Source organism: Sceloporus occidentalis, unplaced genomic scaffold, assembly GCF_023333645.1.
Source record: "Sceloporus occidentalis isolate IW3139 unplaced genomic scaffold, rSceOcc1.0.p SCAF_324, whole genome shotgun sequence".
Taxonomy (NCBI): Eukaryota; Metazoa; Chordata; class Lepidosauria; order Squamata; family Phrynosomatidae; genus Sceloporus; species Sceloporus occidentalis.
In genome coordinates, this window is record NW_028317304.1 from 21,535 (window position 1) to 31,445 (window position 9,911).

A 9,911-nucleotide genomic window follows, 5' to 3' on the forward strand; every position below is an offset into this window, starting at 1 on the left:
ATACGGCTTCTCGGAATATATATATATATATATGGCTTCTCGGAATATTAATGACTGGAACGTTACCAATAAACTTTGTATCTATTTGGTAAGAGTTTTTACGTCACGTGATCACTTTATCTGTTCACGACACACATTCTGTACACACTCTGTACACATTCTCCGTTCCGCTCTCTTGTGGTGGTCTCGAGGTGCAGCCGGACGTTGTTGCCTCCGGTGGGAGACCCTTTGGCAGAATTTGTATGAAACCATTTAAACGAGGGGGCCTTTTGGCAGTAACAACGTCCCCCATTAGTTTGTTGCCTGACTTTAGTGTCTACAACGCGCCCTCGTTTACACGGAGTCCTGTAACGCTAAGGCTTTGGAAGGAAAAAAAACTTTGAAACCGTACTCCGAATTACTAATTAACGGTAAAGGACAGAAAACATAATTACAACGCTCGTGCGCTGAACTCCTCCGGGAGAACAGATTCCCCGCGCTGCCATTATGGATCCCGTTTCACTAAATCATCTCATTCCCCGAATCCCAGATCAGAGCGAGAACGAAGCGATTGTCAGCAGACCAATTAAATCTGTTTGGCAACAAACGTTATTTATCTCTGTTCTGAGACGAGCGACGCAGCGGGTCCGTCGTTACAGAATACGAGGGGGAAGTCTGAGTATTATTATTACAGCCGCGGTATACGGGTAGTCGGAGTGTTATTATTATTATTACAGCCGCGGTATACGGGTAGTCGGAGTGTTATTATTATTATTACAGCTGCGGTATACGGGTAGTCGGAGTGTTAGTATTACAGCCGCGGTATACGGGTAGTCGGAGTGTTAGTATTACAGCCGCGGTATACGGGTAGTCGGAGTGTTAGTATTACAGCCGCGGTATACGGGTAGTCGGAGTGTTAGTATTACAGCCGCGGTATACGGGTAGTCGGAGTGTTAGTATTACAGCCGCGGTATACGGGTAGTCGGAGTGTTAGTATTACAGCCGCGGTATACGGGTAGTCGGAGTATTATTATTATTATTACAGCCGCGGTATACGGGTAGTCGGAGTATTATTATTATTATTACAGCCGCGGTATACGGGTAGTCGGAGTATTATTATTATTATTACAGCTGCGGTATACGGGTAGTCGGAGTGTTAGTATTACAGCTGCGGTATACGGGTAGTCGGAGTGTTAGTATTACAGCTGCGGTATACGGGTAGTCGGAGTGTTAGTATTACAGCCGCGGTATACGGGTAGTCGGAGTGTTAGTATTACAGCCGCGGTATACGGGTAGTCGGAGTGTTAGTATTACAGCCGCGGTATACGGGTAGTCGGAGTGTTAGTATTACAGCCGCGGTATACGGGTAGTCGGAGTGTTAGTATTACAGCCGCGGTATACGGGTAGTCGGAGTGTTAGTATTACAGCCGCGGTATACGGGTAGTCGGAGTGTTAGTATTACAGCCGCGGTATACGGGTAGTCGGAGTATTATTATTATTATTACAGCCGCGGTATACGGGTAGTCGGAGTATTATTATTATTATTACAGCCGCGGTATACGGGTAGTCGGAGTATTATTATTATTATTACAGCCGCGGTATACGGGTAGTCGGAGTATTATTATTATTATTACAGCCGCGGTATACGGGTAGTCGGAGTATTATTATTATTATTACAGCCGCGGTATACGGGTAGTCGGAGTATTATTATTATTATTACAGCCGCGGTATACGGGTAGTCGGAGTGTTATTATTATTATTACAGCTGCGGTATACGGGTAGTCGGAGTGTTAGTATTACAGCCGCGGTATACGGGTAGTCGGAGTGTTAGTATTACAGCCGCGGTATACGGGTAGTCGGAGTGTTAGTATTACAGCCGCGGTATACGGGTAGTCGGAGTGTTAGTATTACAGCCGCGGTATACGGGTAGTCGGAGTGTTAGTATTACAGCCGCGGTATACGGGTAGTCGGAGTATTATTATTATTATTATTACAGCCGCGGTATACGGGTAGTCGGAGTATTATTATTATTATTATTACAGCCGCGGTATACGGGTAGTCGGAGTATTATTATTATTATTATTATTACAGCCGCGGTATACGGGTAGTCGGAGTGTTAGTATTACAGCCGCGGTATACGGGTAGTCGGAGTGTTAGTATTACAGCCGCGGTATACGGGTAGTCGGAGTGTTAGTATTACAGCCGCGGTATACGGGTAGTCGGAGTGTTATTATTACAGCTGCGGTATACGGGTAGTCGGAGTGTTATTATTATTATTACAGCTGCGGTATACGGGTAGTCGGAGTGTTAGTATTACAGCCGCGGTATACGGGTAGTCGGAGTGTTAGTATTACAGCCGCGGTATACGGGTAGTCGGAGTGTTATTATTATTATTACAGCCGCGGTATACGGGTAGTCGGAGTGTTAGTATTACAGCCGCGGTATACGGGTAGTCGGAGTATTATTATTATTATTATTACAGCCGCGGTATACGGGTAGTCGGAGTATTATTATTATTACAGCCGCGGTATACGGGTAGTCGGAGTGTTATTATTACAGCTGCGGTATACGGGTAGTCGGAGTGTTATTATTATTATTACAGCCGCGGTATACGGGTAGTCGGAGTATTATTATTATTATTACAGCCGCGGTATACGGGTAGTCGGAGTATTATTATTATTATTACAGCCGCGGTATACGGGTAGTCGGAGTATTATTATTATTATTACAGCCGCGGTATACGGGTAGTCGGAGTATTATTATTATTATTACAGCCGGGGTATACGGGTAGTCGGAGTATTATTATTATTATTACAGCCGGGGTATACGGGTAGTCGGAGTATTATTATTATTATTACAGCCGCGGTATACGGGTAGTCGGAGTGTTAGTATTACAGCCGCGGTATACGGGTAGTCGGAGTGTTAGTATTACAGCCGCGGTATACGGGTAGTCGGAGTATTATTATTATTATTATTACAGCCGCGGTATACGGGTAGTCGGAGTATTATTATTATTATTACAGCCGGGGTATACGGGTAGTCGGAGTATTATTATTATTATTACAGCCGGGGTATACGGGTAGTCGGAGTATTATTATTATTATTACAGCCGCGGTATACGGGTAGTCGGAGTATTATTATTATTATTATATGCTCGCTCTGTTACCTGCGCCCCGATTCAGTGAGACTCACGGCAGTTACTGATTCCCAGTCCCTCCCTGCAGTCACGCTGATTGGCCCCGCCCCTTTCATTACACTCAATGAACCCGCCTGCCTGCCTACTCTGGTGATGTCACTGGAGGCGGGGAGTCGTGCAGAGATCTGAATCATTCAGAGAACATCACCGGCAGCGTGCATTAATCTTCACTGCCCCAAGATTTAGATTCCCCTTAGTTTGCGCCCCCCCCCTTTACCTGTAACTGCCCCTTAAATTAATCCTGAAAACCCCCATCAACCACAACTGCCCCTAAAATTAACCCTAAACACCCCATTAACCCTAACTGCCTGTAAGCGGCTTCATTTTTATTTTATGTTTTCTACAGAGATCACTTAAAACATTGTCTAAACCGGCAAGGGCCAAGCCAATGCTCTTTGTGATGTAGGAGACACTATGGTGGCAGCTATCGGCTTGGACAAGGAGACATTCAACATCTAGCACATTAGAGCGCGGGCGGGTGAGGGGGTTTTTGTCGGTTCAGCTTCCTGGTAACATCGTTTATAAACAAACACAACAAAGAGAGCAAGGGCGACGAGACTCAGTGACCCGACTGCCACCAACACCCACAGCTCCATCCGCCCAGCTTCCCGAGTCACGGCCAGAACCTGGCCTCGGTCTCCTCCGATGATCAGTAGGGGGCCCAGGGTGGCCAGTTTGTGGTCTGGCTCTGGATGAGGTCCTGTAGGAAAGAGTGCAATTTAAGACCAAAAAGCATCACTGATGGGTAGAAGGGCCATGGGTAGAGCTGGAAAGTCCAAACAAGTCTGACCCCAATAGATCAGCGGGACCTAACCAAAGACTTCTCTGTAATCCTGAAATACTCATGTGGGAGAAGAGGACAGCCAAACCCCTAAACTGTCAATAAACAGGTAAAGTCAGTTCAGAAAGCAAGAAGACCCATCAAGTCCTTCTCTGCCGTCTTCCTTTAGTTGGGACGGAGCCTGTGGAACCACTACTACTGTCATGCCAATGAGATGAGGACTGGATAATAAGAGGTTTCATGGAGTAGCTGATGGGGTTGTGGTACAGATTTAGCACTCACCAGATGCAGCCTCCCTTTTCCAAGGTCTCCCGTGTCTCAATCGAGATCGAAATCCCTCAGGTGGTGCACCAGGGTTACAGGTACGGGTATTACAGCATCCGCAGATATCATCGAAGCCTTCAACAGCCGACCAGCTGAAGAGACAATGTGGGAGTCATTAACAGACCAAGACCAGAACGTTGAGGAAGAGCCTGACCAGCAATCGGACAAGCCACGAGTCAATGGCCGCCAGACTGTGGTAGACTGAAATCTCGACCCGATTGAATGTTAGATACAATGATGGGCTTTAACGCCGCATTGCAATTCTAGATAGATGAAGAGTATCTTTAAACACGCATGTAACAGGTGTACAGCTCCCGACTCCAAGATTAACCAACAACCGATTAAGACACGAGTCAGTTTAGAATATATCGGGAGTTGTTGTTGTGCCATTCATATTACAGGCTAAACAGCATTACCACACTCACCTGTTGGTGGATTTGCTGTAGGAACAGGCCTTGTTTAGTGGATCTGGGACCTGGTTTTCTGCAGCAGCTCTCAGGTTACAGGTGATGTAGATTTAGATCCGGAAGGAGGACATTAGAGACACCTAAAGGAGGTATAGACCCAGGAGATCAAACTGCCAGAGATACTCACCACAGAGGCATCAGTCCCAGTAAACCTGAAAGCATCCACCATGAACTGCAGCGTGTCTGGACGGGGTCTCGGGGATCTGAAGGCAGAGGATGAATCCTCCTCTCTGCCACCCAACAAACACCTGCCAAGCAGAACCGGGTTACATGGATTTACCTGCAGCCATAGAAACACCTGGGCATGTAGTGTGACCTACCCATAGAAATCAATGATCTCATAACGGGGACCGGAGGAGCCATCAGGGGATAACGTGGCCACACAGCTGTCCACGAAGATCCTCATAGGCACGTGGTTCCCAACAGCAACAGAAGCCTGAATGTGGAATACGTCACCCAGCTTGAAGACTGTAGAGGTTCTTGGGGCCGACCAGATGTCTAAAGAGAATTCAGAGACCAGAGGGGTCAGTGGGGTCTCAGCTACACCCCCTAATCCAGACTAACCACCCCAATTACCATTCATCAGCTGCAAGGAGAAGGACAGGCGTTCCTCTGCAGATACGGTGGAGCTGAAGGGCAGCCACGTTGGCTTGATGGCGTTACTGCTGACATTCCCATGTCTGCAGGGGTGATAGGCACACAAATAGTGTCTTCTTGAGCTTCAGAAGAAAAGATTTATATAAACCATGCACAACAGGACTTGAAGTGGACCTACCTGGGGTAGTAGCACTGGATGGGCACCACAGCAGAGTTGGTCCTGGTGATGGGAGAGTTCACAGAAGGAGTTGGGCTGTAGGTCAGGTTTGTGCTGTAGACTCAGGGGTCATCCGCAAGGATTTTACAATATAGAGTTTATTTATAAAGAGCCATTCGCTACACATGAAGTCCCCCCCCCCCCCCCCCCACCCCCACCTTGCGACCCACATGCTGCGCAGGCTCAAAGGCTTACCATCAAACACCATGTTATATTAGTAGCACAGGGCGTGCGAGTACCACACGGACCAACTGCCCCGGTGCTTACCCAAAAGGCCTATCGCTATCGCAGCTACCCAACTAAAGACAGAAGTAAAACATTGTTTATGAATCACAGCTTGCAGAGACCCCACCAGACTGTTTGTCTCCCCCCCGGGATTTTGCAACACAGTTTAATATACAGCACATGACTAAAGAGGCCGATACAGTTACAAGTTTATAAACCTACCCTGTTCCTATACACAATATGGGGGCTTTCAGGGCTGTGGAACCCTCTGATACCCCCATTCAGAGCGCCTAGAAGAGAGGGGCATCAGGAGAGACCGGCAGAGACGGACCTTTTACTACAAGGGTTTGCTCCACCAAACCAGTTACCCCGGTTCCACCTTTCCAGGGTAGCATCAACAGCAGGCCAGCTGGTATTCATGCCTACGACCAAGGTAAAGGGTAACTTTCTGAATCATTACCCCCAATACCGTATTGGAAGAGCCGCCCTTTACAACCTCAAATAACCTTAATGCAGTTTCAAGAGATTCAATACCAAGAGGAACCCATCAGCAGCCTTCCTTTGAGAGTTCCTCGGCCTAAGTGACTTGTACCCCACGGGGCTCCCCACCACCCCAGCCTCACCTGCAAGCCGCCATTCACAGATCCCTGTTCACAGACACCTCCATCCTGTCCTCCATACACCGCACGCTGATAGGATGCTCTCCAGAGGCCTGCAGCTGCCTGGGCTGACCAGCCACTCCACCATGCCACCTACTGGACCCCCAACCAGACCATGGCTGAGATCCACTCCTCCTATGGTCCCACTGACGCCGGTTCCTGGCCAGGACCTGCTGGCTGGAGACGGCAAGCACCAGCCCAAAGAGCAGGGCCACCAGGACCAGCCAACTCAGTCTAACCCACTGCCCCATTCTGCCCACAAGACAATGAGGGAGAGCACAGAACAGGCCTGTATATACCCCTCCCAGCACCTGGGGCAGATAATCACAATCACCTGCCTCTTCCCCACCTGGGGCAGATAAAACTCATCCTGCCCAAAGTTAACGAACCAATCATTTAACGTTCAGACAATGAATTTGCGGAGGTTGTATTTTGCCAGGTGGAAGCACAAATCACATAATGCTCAGCCAGCATCCTAAAACAAAAGGCGCGCATGTACTGATAGCAGAGCATCGCGGAAATAGCAGATCAAGAAAAGAGGGGGGCGACAACCCCAGAGCTAAACACATTATGATGACCCACGAAGGGTTAAATTCAGGCTTTCACACCCACTGAAAGGCTTTCATGATCTCCTCACATGAACTCAGGAGAGCCGTACCCCGGAACTTTCCAAATGATCTCACCTTAAAGCCCCCGAACATTAACCCTTTATTAGGCTCTTCCGCTATAGAGACTCACTTATGGTGGCAGCCAAATGATTCTCTGATGGACCTTATTGAAACCCTAACCTCAGGATATTGTGAATGAAGTCACCTGTATTCAAGCAGGGATTCCAGCTGTGATATAACAGAGAGAAAAGAACCAGTAAGGATACTCAGATATCATTAACTCCCCCCCCAATACACCGAGACTGGTCCAAAAACCCCAAGAATCTGCCTGTTCACCCGATACCTCGAGACTGGGGTAAAAACCACAAGAATCTGCCCGTTCACCACAATAAACCAAGACTGGTCTAAAATTACAAATTCTTTATCACAGTTTTCTGACATGTTTTGTGCACGCCTCCACCATGATTTCATTCCATGTACCTACTACCCTTTCTGTTAAGCACAAAACATAACAACAGGAGGCACAACTGAGATTTGAACTCAGGATCTCCTGTTTTCCAGAAGGACGCTTTATCCAACCGAGCCACAGCGCCGCGCGCGAAGCGCATCGCAGAAATAAAAAAAAGATGAAGAGGGGGCTTCTTTAGATGAGGACAAAACCCCAAAACCAAAATGCAGAGAACCCCAAAACCTCAGTATAATCCTAAAATACAGGGGCCGCGGGGGGCCACTGCACCCATCGCCTTCTCCAAACGGTCGCGGTTATATTAAAGCACCGGAAAGAATAACAGCGAAATGACTGCCTTTAACCCCTCCACCACCAAGTATATTTTCCATGTATGAGCTCTAAACACCAGAGCAATCACCAGGATCTCTGCGACATGCTTATGCATTTATTCAGGAAGGGGTTAAAAGCCTGATTTGGTTGGGAATCTCTGGCTGATACAATGTATCTCGGCTCTGTCTCTTTCTCTGCTCCACAGAGGAGAGGAAGGGGGAGAGCAATAGGATGCGGCTAGTGATTGGCTATCGCAGTGATCCGAACACTCTAATACCCACCAATCAGGCCCCGTACACTGCAACCCTGCGTATACAGAAGCAACTGTAACCGAGGATTAAGGAGTGGGCTGAAGAGGATCCGTCTCCCGGGAGAAGAGGGGTTTGTTTTTGCAACTCTGGTGGAGGGTTATAACGGCCATCACCATCATCATTTTCTGCCTGAGGGTAACCGGACTCCACAAGAGCTCATCAGTCTCTTTATTTGTGCCTTTGTGAGTATTTTTAATAATTATTTCTTTTTCACTATATATTATGGTTGTTTGAATAATTAGCAGCAAAATGTTGTGTCCTGCCCCTTTCCATACGCAATTTACATACTAACCACACCCCCTTTATCCTTCCCCTTTCCATACTCAATTTACACACTAACCACACCCCCTTTCTCTCTCCCCTTTGCCTTTCCATACGCAATTTACATAAACACCACGCCCCTTTCCCACTCTCCTGCCCTATTACATGTCCTCTTGGGCAGAATGAGCAGACGTATGGGATTTATTTATATGTAAAAAACGCTTCTGCCGTACATTTCTAGCCTGTACTGCGCTGTAATGACATTAATAAGTAGTGATTGGCGCATTCATCAGCTTGCTGTTCAGGACGAATCTAACATGTTTGTGAAAGCAAGCTTCTGGCAGTGATGTCATAGAGGCAGTGATGTCACAGAGGCAGTGATGTCATAATGCAGGCTAGCTTATCTAGGATGTGCAGCCAGCCAGGGTCTCATTTGCAGACACGACTCGGTGCTTGCAGGTGACTCTTGCTGTTTAGCAAATTCTCAGAGAGATTTACAAAGACTTTTTATCAGACATCGTGCGAGTCGGGATTCCTACACATTTCACCTTTAGCGCAATCTAGAATTGCAGCGGACTTTACAAGGTGAAATAACAATGGACATTCCGTGCACAGAACCCAGTGACACTAATCAGGAGGAGGTGATCCTTTCACTGTGTCGGGTGATATCCTCCTTCTCCATCCTCCACCCGGAAGATGTCACTGAGGTTATACTTCAAAACCCTCTGTCCTGTTTTGGGGTAAGACATGTTTTATGGAGATCCGTGGCCAAAAACCCGCCAACAGCCAACAGAGTTCTTCGCGTCCTTCTTCAGCAGATAAACAAAGAAGTTGACCGGGGACTTTATGATGACTTGGCTGTCGCTCCTGACCACGGATATCTCGTCTCTGTCATGGCCACGTCAGCGATCTATGAAGTCGTGAACGCTCTGGATGAGACATCTGTTGACGCTGACATTCTCCCCCAGCTTCTGTGTGCGCTGATCAGGCTGATTAGCAGCACTATGAGAAGGATTGGGACAATAGACGTTGGAGAGAACAGTCCATGTGGCATGGCCGTGAACATCATCAAGACCATCTTCAAGAGACAGAAGGATTTTACAGATGTGAAGACAATGGAGAGGTTCGAGCTGATGAAGGACGAACAAACGCACCCAGCTGGAGTGATAGCGTTCAGTAAATACATGGTTTCCTCAGGATCTGGACACATTGGAGAAGTCATCCGTGGTCTCCTGCCACTATTGGAGACATCCCACCAGATGCATCTCCTGACCAGCACTGCCTTCTTTTCAGAGCTCCTTTATTACCCAGGAGTAATGGACAAGAAGACAACTAAAATGGTCATCAATGCCATGATGAGGAATTCCATCGACCCCGATCCTGTCATCTGCTCCCTCTCCTTGCGGGCTCTTGGGAATGCTGCCAATGGGGCTCACAAACTTATCAGAAATTACAAGCGTCCAATCCTGACATTGTTTGTGGATAGCATGTGTGACATTCCATTTGTC

At 47.6% G+C, this 9,911-nt stretch overlaps 1 pseudogene; it reads right to left on the reverse strand.

The window, feature by feature from the left end:
• Positions 1-3,257: 3,257 nt before the first annotated feature.
• LOC149274547 (zona pellucida sperm-binding protein 3-like) lies at positions 3,258-6,206 on the reverse strand (annotated as a pseudogene).
• Positions 6,207-9,911: the final 3,705 nt, after the last annotated feature.